The sequence below is a fragment of the Ovis canadensis genome, chromosome 6 (assembly GCF_042477335.2).
Source record: "Ovis canadensis isolate MfBH-ARS-UI-01 breed Bighorn chromosome 6, ARS-UI_OviCan_v2, whole genome shotgun sequence".
Lineage (NCBI taxonomy): Eukaryota > Metazoa > Chordata > Mammalia > Artiodactyla > Bovidae > Ovis > Ovis canadensis.
This window is the reverse complement of record NC_091250.1, coordinates 45902007-45922016: the sequence shown is the minus strand read 5'-3', so window position 1 is coordinate 45922016 and position 20010 is coordinate 45902007. Positions and strand designations below refer to the sequence as shown.

Here is a 20010-nt window from a genome sequence, read left to right as displayed (position 1 = left end):
AAGGAGAAAAGGAAAGATATAAGTATCTGAATGCAGAGTTCCAGAGAACAGCAAGAAGAGATAAGAAAGCCTTCTTCAGTGATCAATTTCAAAGAAATAAAGGAAAACAACAGAATGGGAAAGACTAGAGATCTCTTCAAGAAAATTAGAGATACCAAGGGAACATTTCATTCAAAGATGGGCTCGATAAAGGACAAAAGTGGTAGGGACCTAACAGAAGCAGAAGATATTAAGAAGAGGTGGCAAGAATACACAGAAGAACTGTACAAAAAAGATCTTCACAACCCAGATAATAATGATGGTGTGATCACTCACCTAGAGCCAGACATCCTGGAATGTGAAGTCAAGTGGGCCTTAGAAAGCATCACTGTGAACAAAGCTAGTGGAGGTGATGGAATTCCAATGGAGCTGTTTCAAATCCTAAAAGATGATGCTGTGAAAGTGCTGCACTCAATATGCCAGCAAATTTGGAAAACTCAGCAGTGGCCACAGGACTGGAAAAGGTCAGTTTTCATTCCAATCCCAAAGAAAGGCAATGCCAAAGAATGCTCAAACTACCGCACAATTGCACTCATCTCACATGCTAGTAAAGTAATGCTCAAAATTCTCCAAGCCAGACTTCAGCAATACGTGAACTGTGAACTTCCTGATGTTCAAGCTGGTTTTAGAAAAGGCAGAGGAACCAGAGATCAAATTGCCAACATCCGCTGGATCATGGAAAAAGCAAGAGAGTTCCAGAAAAACATCTATTTCTGCTTTATTGACTATGCCAAAGCGTTTGACTGTGTGGATCACAATCAACTGTGGAAAATTCTGAAAGAGATGGGAATACCAGACCACCTGACCTGCCTCTTGAGAAATCTGTATGCAGGTCAGGAAGCAACAGTTAGAACTGGACATGGAACAACAGACTGGTTCCACATAGGAAAAGGAGTACATCAAGGCTATATATTGTCACCCTGCTTATTTAACTTCTATGCAGAGTACATCATGAGAAATGCTGGACTGGAAGAAACACAAGCCATTAATATTGACTAATCATCAATTGAAGAATGGATTTGGGTAACTTTATGTCATGTAGAACATATAGCATTATTTAGTTTGATATTATGTTTGTATTTTATATTTTATACTTAATATACTTGCATATTTTAAAGATATTGTGGGTTCAGTTCCAGATTACTGTGGTAAAGTGAATATTGCAATTAATCGACTCACCTGATTTTTTGGTTTCCCAGTGCATATAAAAGTTATGTTTACACTATACATGAAGCTTGTTAAGCATGCAGTAGCATTATGTCTAAAAAAGTTACATACTTTAATTAAAAATATAGTATTGTTAAAATATGTTGATTATCATCTGAGTCTTTACAATGAAATTTACCCATTTATTGACCCTTCCTTTCATGAATAGTTTCTTTGTAGAATGCAGTGCTATTTGATAGCAGTTTACCTTCAGTAGAACTTATTTAAGAATTGAAGTCAGTCCTTTCAAACCCTGCCGCTGCTTTATCAACTAAGTTTATGAAGTATTCCAAATCCTTTGTTGTTGTTTCAACAGTCTTCATAGCATCTATTCTGGAATAGATTGCATCTCAAGAAACTACTTTCTTTTTCATCCTTAAGAAGCAACTCCTCATCCATGAGGATGGAGAATCCCCATGGACAGAGGAGCCTAGCGGGGCTATAGTCCATGGGGTCACAAAGAATTGGGTACAACTGAGCGACTAAGCACACACACACAATTCTTCAGATGGTGGGACTTTCAGAATAAGTGAGCATTGGCTTCCGCTTAAAGCACTAGCTCCGACCAAGACAATCAGCATGTCCTTTGCAGCCAGACATTGACTTCCCTCTGGCTATCAAAGTCACTGATGGCATCTTCTTTCAGTAGAAGGCTCTTTCCTTAATACTGAAAATCTGTTGCTCTGTGTAGCCACCTTCACGAATTATCTTAGCTAGATCTGGATAACTTGCTACAACTTCTGTATCGGCACCTGCTGCTTCACCTTGATTTTTTATGTTATGAAGATGGGTATTTCCTTAAACCTCATGAACTAACCTCTTCTGCAGCTTTCTTACCTTGGCATTCATAGACTTGAAGAGATTTCAGGCCTTGCTCTGGATTGTTTTGGTTTAAGGAAATGTTGCATCTGGTTTGATCTTCTATCCAGACCATTAAAACTTTTGTCTGTCAGCAATGACTCTTTTGTTTCCTTATTATTCATGTGTTCACTGGAGTAGCACTCTCAGTTTCCTGCAAGAACTCCTTGCATTCACAGCTTAGCTGTTTGACACAGAAGGTCTAGCTTTCCACCTGTGTTGGCTTTCAACATGCCTTCTTCAATAAACTCAGTCATTTTTAGCTTTTGATTTAAACTGAGAGACTTGAAACTCTTTCTCTCACTTAAACACCTAGAGGCCATGGTAAGGTTACTAAGTGGCCTAATTTCAATACCATCGTGTCTGAGAGAATAGGGAGATGCGTGCAAAGACAGAGAGTGATGGGGGAACGGCCAGTCACTGGAGTGTTCATAACACAGATGGCATTGATTACGTTTACCATCTTATATGGGCGTGGTTCACGGTGCCCCAAAAGAATTAGAATAGTGACATCAAAGATCACTGGTCATAGATCACGACAAGAATATAATGATGAAAAAGTTTGAAATATTGGGTTGTCCAAAATGTTTGTTCAGGTTTTTCTGTAAGATGTTATGGAAAAACCCAAACAGACATTTTGGCCAAACAAATTATTTCAACAATTACAAAAATATGACACAGAGACATGAAGTGAGCAAATGTTGCTGGAGAAATGGTGCCGCCAGACTTACTCAATGCAGGGTTGCCACATTCAATTTGTTAAAAACAAAGAACTGTGAAGCACAATACAGTGCAATAAAATGGCATACGCCTGTATTTCCCAAGTGTTTTAGATAGGGATAAAGTGATCTTATTTATTCCCTTCAGATTCATTAAAATACAACGACTTATGACACAACTCATTGAATGGTTTTCGTAACACATGCACTTAAAATCAGCAGAAGCCAATGTCTCCTCACAATTCAGCTTCCTTAGACTGAAAACCATTAAACTTGGCTTGGGTAATGGTTTAAGAGATTCTCAAATAACAGGGAGTGTCCTAGAGCACTTCTCTCACTTCCCACTGAGATTTCAATTGTAGTCAAAGCCATCATTAAACATTTGTTGGGTATCGCTTTGGGGGATTGTGGCATATTTTAAAAACTTGGATAGGGTGACACACAGTGGAGTGTAAATTAGGAACAGTTGGAACACTTAATATGTTCCAGGAGCTATGCAATTTTTTCTATTCCCACATTGTATTTGTTCTTCAATAACTTTTGCACCACTGTTTTCTTACTGCTGAAACCATCTTTTCAAAGGTCATAAGTTACCTCTCTTGTTGCAAAATCTATTGGCCTCTTTTAGTCCTTTGGCTAAAAGTGATCGCAGGATCATTTGACACTTAGGTGTTCTCTTCTCAAAACTCTGTGCTCTTTACTCGAACTCATTTCTCACCACCTGTGCTGCTGCTTTTGTTTCCTTTACATGTTTCTTCACTTCCTCTGCCTCCCTTTTTGTTGTTCCCAGGAGTTTAATCTGAGGCTTTTTTTGCCAGCCCTCTCCTTCACTCTGTATACACTTTGATGACTTTATTTGCTATTATTAATGCTGATGGCACTCATATTCCTGTTCCCAGAACAGATCTCTTCCACACACAGCAAATCATCTTGTACAGCTTCTAAAGATCCTCCTTGGAATGGATTTTCTCAGTTGTCAACAAGGTGATTTCCTTGAATATTTGCCTCCAGTGAACCAATGGTTTCCAAGGTATTTTCCGTTTTTTGCCCTCACCAGATTTGCTCTCTGCCTGTTCTGTTTCTTTAATACTTCTTATGTGTGTCTACCATTCTCTGTTTTGATTACTACAACCTTAGTTGAGGACTCTATCATTTCTCACCTAAATTATCATAATCATGAAATTAAGAGACGCTTGTTCCTTGGAAGAAAAGCTATGACCAACCTAGACAGCATATTAAAAAGCAGAGTCATTACTTTGCCAGCAAAGGTCCATCTAGTCAAAGCTATGGTTTTACCAGTAGTCATGTACAGATGTGAACTATAAAGAAAACTGAGCACCGAAGAATTGATAATTTTGAACGGTGGTATTTCAGAAGACTCTTGAGAGTCTGTTGGACAGCAAGGAGATACAACCATCCATCCTAAAGGAAATCAGTCCTATTCATTGGAAGGACTATTAAGAATCTGAAACTCCAATACTTTGGCCACCTGATGTGAAGAACTGACTCATTGGAAAAGACCCTGATGCTGGGATTGATTGAAAGCAGGGGGTGAACGGGAGACAGAGGATGAGATGGCTGGATGGCATCACCGACTCAATGGACATGAGTTTGAGTGAGCTCCAGGAGTTGGTGATGGACAGGGAAGCCTGGCGTGCTGCAGTTCATGGGGTCGCAAAGAGTCAGACACGACTGAGCTACTGAACTGAACCATTCTCTGTTTTGATTACTACAGCCTTAGTTGAGGACTCTTATCATTTCTCACCTAAATCATCATAACCATCTTTTCATTGGTCTCCCTGCAATCAGTTTTGCTTCTTCCATTCTGGTATCCGTTTTGTAGTCAAAGTGACTTTTCTAAAACATATACTTAAATGGTTTCCTAGCATCAAGTACAAAATCCTCAGTATGACATAGGAGGGTCTTGATATATGGTGTGCTTAAAACTTCAAGCCTCGTGTTTCATCACATGTTTTGGGGTTAACTCCCAGTAGTCTTCAGAACCTGTCCCGCTGTGGCCTGAACTGGTTTCTGATGTCCCAGCTGAGGCCTCTGTCACTTCTTTGTGTTCTTGTGGGACAGCGTTTAAGACAATATATTGCAATCATTTGTTTTCTCTTTCTTTCTTACACTTTCCTTTTAATATTGATAGATAGGGGCCTTTGGCTTTTTTTCCATATATACTTACTGTAAGTATTTAGCATATGACTAATAGGTATACAATGAGCGTTAAATGAATTAATGAGTAACCACACTAAGATCAATAAAACCTACATTCTGTTCTCAAGTACCTCATTGTGTGGTGAGGAGTTTCACAAGTACAAATAATTTTAAAAAGCCATCAACAAACAATTACAATGTAGTGTGGTATTAGCTATTAAATATAATGTTTTTAAGTAGGAAGTCATTAAATGCTAATCTCTCAAGGGACTGTCTCTTGAGGATATATAATAGAATTAAACTAATTTTCATGGCATTCAACCATGTTTCTTTGAAATGAGGTCTTACTGTAACACTTAAGGTATTCAGAGTACTTTACAAAACATTTTTATTGACTGTAAAACTTCGGTCTGTCTTTTGTTTTGTCAGTTTTATGAGGGCTCAACAAAAGCGAGGCAGGTTGTATTAAGTTTCTAGACATCTTATTTGCCTGGTTAGGAAATTATGAAGATCATAGCTTAATTTTCTTTTCCTTTCTGAGCCTACTACAATAATTTCTATTATCTAACAAGATTTTACATGACTTTATGCTTTATAGTTAATTAGCTAATTATAAGAAACAGCTTTTTTTCCCTCTAAAGCAATTTAAAAGGACACCATGCATTTTTAAGAACTTGGGCCTGTTGCTTTTATGATCTCGTAACATAATTTTCTTCATAACAATGGAGTAAAATATTGTTGAAAAAATTAGTTACCTCTTCTGATTTTTAAAGTTTTAAGTAATACGTGTCATGGACTTTTAGAATAGTCAACACTGTGATTATTAATTAACCTGGTGATTTCAAGGGCAGGATCTGCTTAACTGGTTTTCAAATTGTGTCCCTCAGGACTCGAGCTTTCTGAGGGATGTCTGGGGAGCCCTGTGGGGAAACTGAGGAGTAGGTGGACTGGCTGGTGAAGTTCTGTACCCCTCATGCATCTTCCATCCTCCAATCATATCTGCTGCTTTTCTATTATCAGCTGGCCTTTCTTTGTAAAGGATATTGTTTAAGGAGAGGAAAACTTCAAAAATACCTTAAACCACTGATTCACTTGATGCAGATATTCAAGGAAATCCCCTTGTTGACAACTGAGATAACCTACGAAGGTGGAAAAAGTACAAAATTTTTGCACGAACTGTTTTTTCCATGTGTCACCTTCTGTGAGATCCTGAAAGACAGTGAAGGAGAGCTGTAGACTTTAAAGTGCTGGGCAACGTGTCCTATCTCATCTGTTTTCCATCAAAGGCTTTCAGCCACCACGTGGCATTTCCATCGTCTGGTCTTTAGAACCTGTGAACCAGGCCCTGACTAGATTTAGGGGGAGCTGGAGGTGGAAATTTTGAGGATGGGAGATTTAAAACTTAATGCTTCTAAAGAACAAGGGAAAGGGTTGCTGAACTTGCCAGTTCCCGTGGTGTTCACATCATAAGGCTGAGTACTTTATGCCAGGAAGCTGTGGGGTCAGGTCATAGTTTTATAGGTTTTGGCCAAAGGCAGTTCCAAGGGAAAAGTAATTGTTTAAAGGTGCTGACCACTACCCGAACATAGTCTCTATTCTTTTGGTCTCTTGCTTCTCTCCTTTGCCCCAAATAGGGTTATCCTAGGTGCACAATTCAGGTCACTACCATAGTAACCACAGACACAGAGCTTTACAAAGGAGTGCAGTTTGCTTTAATTTCATAAGGATGAAAATTAAACTTACAAGGAGATGCTTAGAGGTGACATAGATGACGGTATAAAAATGTGTCAATAAGAGATATGTTGGAATGGACTTTGCCCATAAAATAATTCTATATCTTAAGCAGAATCTAGGGAGTAACTGCATCTTTTTAAACACTTTAAAAAGTTGGCAGAGTTGATTCAAAGTGCTATTTAAAACTTACTTTTAAAATGACGTTTTTGGGGGGAAACTGTAACTGCCAGTTTGAAGGATAGGATTCTTTTCAGCAGTACTTGAAAAAATATTCGTTTACATATGTGAGGCAGGTTTAGGGTAGTTTATCATAAAGAGATGAGTTTGTCAAATGCATACACACACACACACACACGCACGCAAACACATTCTCCTTTTTGGCCTCAGAGAAGAAATTCCAAGGCTGTAGATAAATACTGTGCATTTCTACAATACATCTCCCAGGTAAGTAGACTTTTGATTAATACACATATTAAGATGAAACAGTTTAAGAACAGGGATTAACCATCCCTGGGACAAAGATATTACTGGAGTTTGTTTGTGGGCTTGGAGGTGGGGTCCTAGGAAGTGGTTGAGAGGATATCACTTAATGATCTGCCTCACCCCTTGCTGTACTGATGCCTTACACAAGGAACATGATCTTCAACTGTGGTCAGCCCGCTTGGCTCAAACAATCGTAGTAGCTACTGTATTGTCATTTCTAATTATAAAAGCAATATATGTTTGTACTTAGAATTGTGTTTAGTTCTACTACTCAAAGATAACCTCTGGGAACATGTTGGTATGTCTTATTTTCTCTTTTTTGTATGACTGTGCATATGTATTAAAATTGGAGTCAAATTATGCATATAGTTTTTGTATAGGTTTTGTCCACTGCATTTTTATTTCCTTTAACAGTTTTTCAGTATGTGCCTGCTGTAATCTAGGAATTCTTTTGTGCCATTAAATTTACTTTGAAAGCATGGTAGTCAATGACTTCTTAATATTCCATCATATCACAGTTTATTTCAGTATCTTACCTTTGGACATTACATTGTTTTAGCTTTTTGCTATTATAAACATTTTTTTTTTACCTCTAGAATTCTTTTCTATTTGAATATATCTGATTATTTCCTGAAGAAAAACTATAAGAGATGTAACTACAGATTTTAATAATCCTTGATTTAATAGCACAGTAATTGGGGAGTGTTAGATGAACCTAAGCTTTCATAGAACCCAAATAATAGGACATTTAGAAAATGTGAGACATAGTTACTCTGATTGACTTTTCAGTAATCAGCATTCTGGATGGATTTTAAATGGTCTAGTTATCACCATCATTTTAGTGTAGATGTATCCTGGTTCTAAGATAGTGCTATTGCCCAATAAGTAACAGATATTTGTTATGACAGTGTCTATGTAAACTGTGTCATTTCTCATTACTGTTTGCAAATACCTGAGACAGTCTTGACACCCAGTTCTTATTGCATAAAACAACTTTTAGAGCCTCATATCTTACACACATCTGGATCATTGATGCTGTGAAAACGTTCCACTGTACCATAACCCCATTGAATAAAAGAGGAAAATTTTAAGAGAAAAGAAAATTCCTAGACAGTGTAAAGGTATTCTGTTGTGCTCTATGATAATCAACAAATTTTGCTTTTATTGCTGAAGTTTGAACTATGTTTGACATTTTTTTTTCTTTTAGATACACCTTGCAGTAGCTAATGACTGTAAGATGAAAGATAACTGATAATTTTCTCTCTTCCTCCTGTCCTCTCCCTCCTCCCATGTGTGTGTTTTGTGACTCAGGTCTGTTTTTTTTCAAATATACGATTTGGTTCATTTCTGTCATTTGTAGCATCCACAAATATTTAGTCAAGTATTTAATCTTCCCATGAAATGCTTCAGAGATCTGTCTTATGAAATCATTGGTTTCTCTTTAGTGCTAAGTCATAGCAAATTATCATCTTTTTTAGGTTGATTTCGTAGAGTGTTAAGTGCTATTTAAATTTACTTCTGCATGGAGCTATTTATTTTTCTCCTAATCACTTAAAATAGCAAGAGCTAATCAACTGGTGTTTTTCTCCTTTTTATGAATACATCAGTCTACCCCTGACTCACATACATGTTTCTGCCTTTAGGTCAGTGGGAACTTTTCCCAGCTATGTTTTTTTTTTTTTCCCCCCTTCATTCCTAATTTCTCTCAGGAACAAATGGCAGCATAGTTAAGCATTAGAAACTTGTTGCTAAAGGTGCTAACCTAAACATCAGTGCCAGAATACGACTGAGACTTAATAGACTAATTAATTTGTCTACTGCACCTCTGACCTGGGAATTGTGTACAATGGGCTACACTTCCAAAACTAAGAGTTTAGGATCCAAAGGAGAGAAAAATGCAACTTTTGTGTGCTTTATACATCAACATGCAATTAATACTGGGTTCTTTTAGAAAACAGATTTTGAAAATGGAGCTTTCTTCCATTACATTTTGGAAGTAAGGTATTGCAAGATTCTGTGTACCTTATCTCAGTTTTCTTCTTTTATATTTTATAATGGTGTTAAGCAGAGCCCTCACATTACCAAACATGCTGCTGACCTCCAGAGGAGCAAATTATACAGACCACGTTTTCTGTTTTATCTATTGCAATGTAGTATGCTCAGATAAGAACCACAGTCATTCTTAGAAAAAAAAAAAAAGGAACTTGAAGCTTGAATAACATTTTAAAAAAGTGTTTGTGTTTTAATTCCTGACTGTGCTATTTATGCTTCTATCAGTGAGAAGATTACTTTTATTTTCCCTTATATTCCTTTTCTCCCTACTTCATTTTAGAGATAATTTGACTATTTATTATTTAAAGGACAGGTAACATTTGACTGCCACTGAATTCTTATTGTCCACACTGGATAGAAGCTGAAATGAAAAATAATCTGTTTATATTAGTGTCAGTGTCTGGTTGGAGGCTCCTCAGGTGGCTCATGGTACAAGAATCTGCCTACAATGATGGAGATACGGGTTCGATCCCTGGGTTGGGAAGATCCCCTGGAGTAGGAAATGGCAACCTACTCTAGTATTCTTGCCTGGGAGATTGCATGGACAGAGGAGCCTGGCATGGGCTCATGTGACCCCAGTCCATGGGGTCACATAAAGTCGGATATGACTTAGTGACTAAACAGCAAAAATGTCTGGTTATGCATCTCTCTGGGTCTTGTGAACTCACAGAGGTACCAAGTAAGCCCTTTTCTGTTAGGATTTTATTTAGAGCAGGGTTTTAATATTTTGTTGGTTTGTGGATTTGGAAGGACTCATCAGGCCACCAAATGTTTGTAGAACACAGGGCAGACACTATTCTAAACACTGCTTCTAAAGCAGTGAACAAGACTGATGCTTCTGGCTCTGCTGAGGCTCACAGTCCAGTAGCAGTAGTCACACACAAAGTAAATACTAAGTGTAACAATGTAACTCACCCCACTCCAGTATTCTTGCCTGGAATATCCCATTGATGGAGGAGCCTGGTAGGGGGCTGTCCGTGGGGTCGCTCAGAGTCAGACACGACTGAGCGACTTCGCTTTGACTTTTCACTTTCATGCATTGGAGAAGGAAATGGCAACCCACTCCACTATTCTTCCCTAGAGAATCCCAGGGACGGGGGAGCCTCGTGGGCTGTCGTCTATGGGGTCACACAGAGTTGGACATGACTGAAGTGATTTAGCAGCAGCCGCAGCAGCAGCAGCAACAATGTAACTCACAACAAGGCTATTTGTTATGTACACAGCAAAACAAGCTGAAAGGATAGAGCCCTTGACTGGAATATGTGTGAGGTGCTATTTTAGCCAGAGTATTAAAGAAAATAGCTCTCAGGGAGGCGATGCTAAAGCTGAGAACTTAACCATGAGGTGGTAGCTTCTGGGTAGATGCTGTTCTCTTTCAGTTACTGGCAGTTACTTTACCAGGAAGATGCAAGATTTCATATACTTTTCAGTGTAGGCATAGTGCATGGATAGAGTAGATACTCACAGGGTATGAGGATGAACAATATAGATACTGGCCTACGATTTGAGAGGAAAATGCTTTACCTTTCTAAAGTTATATTGTCTCCAGTAGTAGAGTGAAAGTTTTACATTTCACATGCACGTTGTTGTTGGTATTGTTGTTGAAATGTAGTGTGAACATCACATGAATTATTTATTTATTTACTAGGTTTCAGCGTGGTCAAGAGCGTGAATGTACCTGAAGTGGATGTATTGTGCATAAATCATCAAGGACGTTCTACACTTTGGTTATCAGCAGCAGTTTATCTGGTTGGTATCTAAAGCAAGTCAGATTTGCCGCAATAGTTCATCTCGTAGTAACTAAATCATTGAACTTAAGGAAAAAGCCTTAAGATGACTTTGTGTAGCAAATTATGCACAGGCAGTTCGCCATATGTCTAACCAGGTCACATAAATGTTAGTTAAGGTGTTAAAGCAGTAATCTGAAATCTGGGGTAGGGGGCAAAGGGAGGGGCTGGTGAAGGCAAGAAGTCAAATTGTGTAGAGGCCGGACAGAAAAAGCGACATAGACTCTATTTACTGCCTTGCTTTTATTTGTACCCATTTCAAAAGAAAACCTGATGAACAGGTATGTTTGCTATGCCTTCACTTTGACAGGTTGGGGGGGTCGGTGGGGGAGATGGAATTCTGTTATCTCTGAAGACTTAGTGTTTGAAAGACATTCCAAGATCAGTAGATAGATAAACATGGTTTCCAGTTTAAGCTTTACAATGCTAATCTTGACCTGTTTCTTCTTGTTTATACACTGAAAACTGAAGTTTTCAAGATAGAAAAAATATTTATTCACAAACTGAGAATGGATTCGACTTTCAGTAAAGATTCATGTTAAATGTCAACGCTGCACAGAACCTTTTCTTGGCTTCCCCTCTTCTCATACAGTTATCGTTTCATGATAATTCATATTACATTATATTACTTTCATTTATTGTCATTCCATTTGCTGCATCCCTTATTTCAAATACTCACTGTTTCTCAGTTATGTTTTAAAATAGTTTCTCAGATCCATCTACTTTATCCCTTTCCAAACTCTCTGCCGTTTCATCAGCAGAAGGAATACTGACCATTTTCTCTTCATGACCTCTAATGCTTCCAGGATTACATCCTGTAACATATAGGGCCCTTTAACTTCCTCAGATCCTTATATGTCTTCATCACTTGGCACTACTTTTTCCAATTCTATACTTAAAGCCTATGAATCTGTTATGGTTCATCAGTTTATCTGCTTGCTCATTCATTCACGATTCTGTTCTTTTGCACGTGCCGTTTCCTCTTAGTTGAATGTCATTCGCACTCCTTATTTGCTTGGCACATTTTTACTTATCTTCATGATCCTATTTAAAGGAAAGATTTGTCTATGATTCTTTCCCTGGCGAAGTTAGGAACTTCCCATCTGTTGTCCCATAATGCTGTGACTATCTCTGATTTGAATCTCAATATAAAAGTTTTCATGGCTCTCTCACAGTATTTAGTAAACCTTTTATGGACAGATACTGCCTTCTGTTTTCCTCTTTATCCCCAGAGGGGATACACATTAACTAGCAGTGATTCACTTGTCATGCACTGAATGAATAAATTGGTAACTGCTTTGTGTCGTAGCACCATGCTATTTATAGTAAAGGAAAAATTTTAATAATATGATTGTTTAGTTCCTGTTTTCAGTAAGCTTGTGATTTCGTTTGGTGGACAAGACTTAAACACATGAAATAATTAGGAAAAGCAAGCTAAAGCATAGTATACAAATGAATTATTTTTATTTTAAAAGTATAGCATATAAATACATGGATGATACACATGGTAGTTTGGAGGAAGGGAAAAGATCAAATTTAAGTTATGAGTAAATCATGGGATAGTAAGGGAGTTGAGATTGGAACATGGTCTGAGGCATGAGCAAAGTTATTTGATTGAGTCTTTGCATGTTTTGTCTCGCTTATTTTTAGTAAGTCTTAGATAGTTTGTGTACATTTACTATAAAGGCAAATGTTTAGTATTTTTATTTTGTAAAGGACCAAAAATAAAGTAGAAATTAGAACAAGAAATGAAAGTTGAGATGGATGCTGTGTATGCATTAGAAAGAGATTAATCCATATGAAGCAAAATCTGGGCTGAATGAAGTCCTAAATCCAGATGCCCAGGTAGGAAATGGAATAACTGACAGAATTATCTCATAATGACAATAATGTAAAACCTCCCTTTGGTTGGGTTCTAAACAATATTTGTGAACAGTATTTCCTGGGATCAAAGAGGTTAGGGCTAGAACACACTCCACCTGTATGGGGAAAATGAAAACCAGAGAACAAAAATAAGCCAAATTCATTAGTTTTCAGGTATTTAAATTGAGTCAGGCATGACTGTTTGATGGAAGAGAAACCATCTCACCATCTTTTGGGGCAGTCAGCAAAGGGAAAATGTGCAGTGGGAATGTGCAGAAGGTTCACAAACTGAGCAACTAACTATAATTAAGTAGGTTAAGTAGGCCTGTCAAGGCTGAAATCTATAGCCGCAATCTGCGACTGTACATTTCTCACTCGAATATTGGTTCCCTGAGTGCGTTGAAGATAATGCTGCCTTAGTCTAGGATATGTGAGTCAGTAAGAAATTTAGGAAACTCAAAGCCATATTCTTCCCTTTGGGTCCAAAGGTTAGTCATCTCCGCTGTACTTTTCATTGTCTTCTTTTGTGCCTTTTGTAGATGATGTTCAAAATTTTTCGTTGTAGTCATCTAGTGGAATAAGGGCCTCCTGGTCGCTCAGATGGTAAAGAATATGCCTACAATGCAGGAGACCTGGTTTCCATCCCTGGATTGGGAAGATCCCCTGGAGGAGGGCATGGCAACCCACTTCAGGATTCTTGCCTGGAGAATCCCTGTGGACAGAGGAGCCTGGAAGGGTTCAGTCCACAGGGTTGCCAAGAGTTGGACACAACTGAGTGACTAAGCGCAGCACAGCTCAGTGGGATAAACATGAAGAAATACTTATATCCATTCCAGTCCAGAATCACTTAGGTTTTTAAAAGTTTCTATTTGGTTTTTGGAATTTAGGACTGGAGTATGTTGAATTGATAGCTTTTCAAACATAAGGAGATTATATGCTGTGGATTCCTAGGCACCAAAATACAAACTACAATAATAGCTACATTTGCCATATGCCAAACCCTCTGTAAAGCATGGGGTGTCCCTAGTGGCTCAGATAGTGATTAATCCACCTGCAATGCAGGAGACCCAGGTTCAGTCCCTGGGTTGGAAAGGTCCCATGGAGAAGAGAATGCAATCCATCCCAGTATTTTTGCATGGAGATTTCCATGGACAGAGGAGCCTGGTGGGCTATGGTCCATGGGTTTGCAAAGAGTTGGTCCCCACCAAGCGACTATCACTTTAACTTTCTTTTCTACCTCAGCCCTCTGTGGAAGGGAAGCAGGGCAAAGAGACGTTTTTAAGCTTTACCCAGGACTCCAGACCTGATTCCATAAACTCGACTTTTAGTCACTGTGTTCCCTTTTCCATTTGATGAATAAAATTTCTTAGGACTCTGACATCCTAAATTGGGTATCACCAACTTTCAGCAAAGGATTATGGAAATTGGTGATGGAACCAGATACTTAAAGTGATAGACTGAGAATTGTGTATGTGAGTCACAAAGAACTATAACTGCAAACTTGAGTTTTTCCCTCATTTCTCCTTTCCTTTAGAATAATTTTTATGGCTCTCATAATTAGGGAATAACCAACGCTATGAGTTAAAATCAGGGTAATAACTGAACTCTTCAACATAGAAGTAATAGTTCTGGATAGGCTGGTGGTCTGTGATGTTATTAGGTTGTCATGAAAATTTAAATATCAGTTTGAAAGGCAGCCTGAGGGTCCACTGTACTTCCACATTTGGAAAGTTTTCCTGGACTAGTGTAGTATGAGTTTCCTGACTTTGTCAAGTTTGTACATTTCATAAGCTTTATTACTTAGAGTCAGATCTGAAGCAAACTGATAACTAACATTTGCTATCTAGTCACAGCTTTCTTATTTTCTCTTAAGTTCTTGATGGAAACCATCAGTACAGGTGGCATGTTGCTAACACACTTTGGTATATATGAGGTGAAAAATCTCATTTGTTATTTTCCAGTTTTTAGATTTAGTAGTCATATTTCCTGATTTTCATAGTTTGATATAACTTTCCAGATATTAATTAGGAAAGTATCTTGTTTTGGTTTAACACATTTTAAAGCCAAAACCGTTTTAGGATACATTTGCCACAGTTGAAAGAATCCAGCATTCGTGAAAGGACCTGGCGAATTTCAACAGTATTCTAGTTAGTTGGTGTGGTCACTGCTTTAACATGAGTTGTTTGTTTTGAATTATATACTATTACAAATTAATACTACCCACCCTTTTTTTTGTGTGTCTAGGAACTAAGCCAGCAATACTAATGCATGTGGGTGTTATCATTATGGTGACGTAAAAATCAAACATTTATGAACTAACAAAGCAGGAATTGTTCAAGATACAATTGGACACCGGGTCTGGTTAATTTTTCCACCTGACTTCTTATAAATTCAGGCTTCTGCAACATTGCTTATGATATTTTCAACGTGTCATAATTCCTGGTGATAAAACTTTCTGTGGTTTTGCCAGAGTTTTAAGTTCTTAAAGATTTTTTGTCTTTGTCACAGTTGTTGAACTTGTGAAGAAATAGTATTTACTCAGTTGTACAATATCTATAGGCTGATTCACTGTGAGGCCGCTGGATTGCTAGTCAGCTTAGATTATCATTCATTTCTGCATTTCTTTGCCATATTGTTAGCAATGCACTAAAACCACCATAATCACACCAAACTTGTTCCTCTCCTTTACCTTGAATTGGAAGTATTACCAAGCTCTGTTACTGTATCCTCTGTTGGTCTCCAGAGGTAACCCCTAACATTTATTCTCACTCTCACAATCCTCTCCAAGGCTTTTATCCTCAAATGACTGAATTTTAGCACAGATTTTTAAAAACTGATTTCTCTGCTTCTGTTTTTTCCAACTCCATACAGAAAAGTTGATCTGAATTTTGAGGTACATGGTAGTAGGTACATTATAAGGATGCAATAAATGCTTGTTGATTGGTTAGAAATGAGTTCTCATTGGTAAAAAGTCAGATACTTCATTTGAGTATTTAAATGTTAATGATTGAAGCCATTTTTTGTTTGTCTTGGTGAAAAGTCTTTCAAAATTCAACTAGGTTCTTTATTTATGCACCTTCTACATTTTAGTTGTGAAATGTGCACCCTGGTTCTCCTACAGGTGCTAAAAAAACCTAAAAAGTGCTGGTTACAAACTTTGAGTAATCATTTAGTAGTTCAAAATAGTAAAGTTAAAGGTAATATTTCCTTTCTAGATATTTTCCATTTTTAGCTGTAAAATATATTTAGACATTTAAAAAGGTTAAAAAATGTAGTGAGAGTTAGCAGATGGTATGAGCAATATAAAGAAATTGAAAAAAAGAGAAAAAGTAGCATTTTATAGGACTTTCTCACATGTGTGAGATTGTTGACCTAGTAACAATTCATTTTGGGGAGCTTAGTTTCAGTGGGTTGATCTCTGTTCTCAAGAAGAATATTAAAATGGTAACCTAACTGTAGTTTGTTGCTTTTTCACCAAAGTCCTTGAGTAAATTTAAAGTTGTCTGAAGTGTGCAGTGAAAGTTGTGTGAACAGTCCTTTACTTTCTATTGTTCTGCGTTTCAAACATCACTCATCTACTTCCAACAGGTGTTCTGCCAGCTGTGCCCAAAATGTTTCAAATGATTTAGAAGCTGTTTCCACACTTACCTTGTGTAGGGGCTATTTACTGTGAAAGGAGTTCTCTGATTGCAGAGTGCTTAGGTACAGGCGAGGGACTAGAAGCCAGACAAGCAAGTCTAATTTGAGGTCTGCCTGCCTGTCATTGTTGCTTCAGAAGGAGAAAGAGTGGGAGGACTAGGGTTGGTTTTTGTGCAGCACTGGTGCTGATAAATGGATTTTTCTTTTAATCTTGCATACTTTGGCATGTGTATTTATGTTGTGGCAGGAAAGAATTGAAATGGCATCAAATAATTTTATTTTCATAGCTGCATGAAGATGCAAGGAAAGAGTTTGAATTCTCAGAGAGTTTAGAGCTATTGAGGCCTATTAAAATAGAGGCATAGACTCTTTATTTTACCACTTTAGTAAAAAAAATATGTAAGGTCTTTTCTATCTGTGAAGTTAACTGATTAATGATCATAAATGACTGGGAATGTGTAGGAAATTTTGTGACTATCTCACACTCTTGTCAAGACATTAAGCTTTAGAATTTATGGATATTTATGTTTCGTGCTACTGAGATTAAACTATTCTTTGCTTGCTTATTGTTAACCAACCAAATAAACAAGTCTCAATAGGTAGTAAATTAAACAAAACCATTTTCATGCTGATAAATAGGGTTTGCCTTCAGCTATAAATAATCATGTTTGAAACATTCCATTTTCAAGCTGTAGTTATATGTAACAAATACCATGTTTAAATGTCATCTTATAGCTAATATCAAATTTAATTGTTGCTGTCACTTTATGGCATACCATTATTGGACTGAATTCTAGCTTCAGAATACAACTCCAAATATAAGCAGGTGTTAAGAATTTTCGCCTAAGAGCTACAGGCATAGGATAGTGTGTCCATGCAGATGATATGGTCTTATTTGTAATATTGAGAATATGTTTGCATTTTGTGGATGATATAAAACTAATTAGGGACTCTAGGGATTATCTAATACTTTCTTTGCATATGTACTCTATTGTAGAGTTGCTGTGATCTAAAGCAGTGCAGTATCTTCAGTTAGCAAACCTTCCACTCTTAAATTTTTATTTTTCCTTATTATTAGAAAATTAAAACAGCCAAACCTCTTCATTCCAAAGAATATCTCAGTATAATGCAGTCAGGACACGGCTTAGTGACTGAACAACCAAGTATGGTCATGAAAAGAGCTGGTCCTAGAATCATCTGGCATGGATGTGAATTTTTACTCTTCTTTCCTACTTGTCTTTACCTTTAAATGAGGATAATACTAATAGTACTTAACACATATGTTTAAGTATTAAATGAATTCATTTATTGTCTTTATCTCTCTAAATGAGGGCAATAATAATAGCATGTAACACATAGGTTTGCTTAAATGTTAAATGAATTAACGTATTCCGTGTGTAGGACAGTGCCCTGCATGAACAAGTACGGTTGAGCGGTCATCATTTAGAGGCTTGGTCCTCCCATACCTGATGCCTGTCGGTCGAAAAATACTCATGTGGGAAAATGGAACTTTATATACTGTCATTTCTCGTGGTTTTAATTTTTAAAGAAAAGGAAATTGAAATTGAGTGCTGTTAAATGAATTGTTTGAGATTAAGCAAGCACTTAGTGGCACATTTGGCCTAAACTAGAATTTAGGCCTTTCTCAGTGTTTGGCATCTGCTCTGTTTTTATCTCAAGAGCATTTAAATAATTTTAGTAGTTATCTTTTGTTCTTTTGATGTTTAGAATTTTTCTTTAATTTGTAATTTCATGAAAATCGTTAAAATGCTACAAATGTATGAAGTAGAAACTATTTTATATCCATGTATCTCTAAAATCACTTTAAAAATTCTCTTTTGGAAGATGGTTTGTATGTCTTGTTGTATAGGAACACTGAAATACGGGAACCAGAGTGCACTTTGACATGGTGTCTTCTCTCGGCCATGGTCTGAAGCTTGACATTCTGTGCCATAACAAGTGCTAGCAGGTTTTAAATTAATAGGTTAGCTCTTAACATTAATAATGCATTGTTGCTTTGCATTTCTCTGAAGGCCATGATTTAATTCATCACACTCCCTATGTAGATACAGGTCATAGCTAAAGAGAAATTGTTTGTTTAGATGACCTTGTATACTGTCCATCAATAGCCTAATGATTTATATTGTAATTTTTACAAAGTACTGTGATTCACAATAGGGTGTCAGGCAGTTAGATGGGGACATTTGTATTTTTGGGGTAGTCCCAGTGGTAAGTGAAGCTTCTGAAGGCAGAACTATAAATAGGTCCTAATTACCTGCCCTCAGTGATTTTGTGTGTATGTGTGTGTATTGAACTTTTTGACTTATTGTAATGCTACCACAGTGTTTATGGTGCAACCTGTATACCTGTATTGACTGGAGAAATTGAATGGCTGTCTGGTACATGAAATAGATTCCAGCCTTTTTCCGTGACATCATTATTATAACAGACTTCCTTGAGAATATGAACAGCAGCTGTGCACTTCTGTGAGTTTTACATTATGAACCATAACAACCTTTTCAGCTCTATACAAGTGATAGGGTAGCTTGATGCTTAACAAATGAAGCCAGACTCTGAGCTGTGAAACTGTTAACAGATCTAGTAATGACATGGGCCCCTGTCTGGAACATTTCATAATACAACTGGGGAAAACAGGGGTGACCACCATTTAGCACACTGGCAAAAGGTTTTTCTTTACCTCTTGTTCTGTATAAGTCCATGGAATTAATGAGAAATTGATTTGCAGTTTGTGTCAGTAGATCTAGAATCTCTTCAGTTGAATTTTATTTCCAAAATACTGGATTTTCCAGCATTTGAGCATTGTATTTCCAGCCTTTAAGCAGAAAATCAAGTAATATTTTCCTTGAATATAAAAAAATAGTGCTTGCTTTTACTATAAAGGTAAGAATCTAGTGTGATGATGTGAAAAAATATTTTGATTAAACATCTATGGGTTATATATGTGTAGCAAAATAATATCTGTTTCTAATCCAAATAATAATAAAGCAAAAATAAATCATTTTAACAGAGAAATTTAACTGTTGTAGGCTTACTTGAAAAGTTCCTTACATATTCTGCCTTATCAAACTTTCTTTTTGAATAATAATTTATGAATGTGGTTTGCAGTGACAAATTATATAACTTCCATGTGTCTATTTTTATCGTAAAAAGACATAAATAACTTGGAATAATGTCTTTTCCTGGGATTTGTAAAATTATGCAGAATGTTTTAAACAAGAGAGATCAAAATTCTTGAGATGGGAAATTTTTAGAATATCCTTTATAATTCCCTATCTCATTATAAATTTATGCTCTTAAAAGAACAGTGATTTCACAACTAATCATGTACAATCCTTGCTAAAAGAAGTGAGTGCTGCCATGGAATATTGATGAGTATGTTAGAGTTATCTCTTATGCCCCTTTCAGCAACAAACTCCAATTTTCTAGACTGTCATTGTCATCACTGATTA

General features: G+C 37.0%; 1 protein-coding gene across 7 annotated transcripts in view; it reads left to right on the top strand.

Annotated features, from left to right (window-relative positions):
- The window catches only part of BMPR1B (bone morphogenetic protein receptor type 1B), a 448509-nt gene that overhangs the window by 214592 nt on the left and 213907 nt on the right, over positions 1–20010 (top strand). For 6 of the 7 annotated variants that reach the window (XM_069593683.1, XM_069593692.1, XM_069593684.1 and 3 more), the window contains one exon: positions 10900–11000. The exons of the other annotated variant lie outside the window; for it this stretch is intronic. The gene's annotated coding sequence lies outside the window, so the exon portion shown is untranslated. The remainder of the gene's footprint in view (positions 1–10899; positions 11001–20010) is intronic. 7 annotated transcript variants of the gene reach the window in all.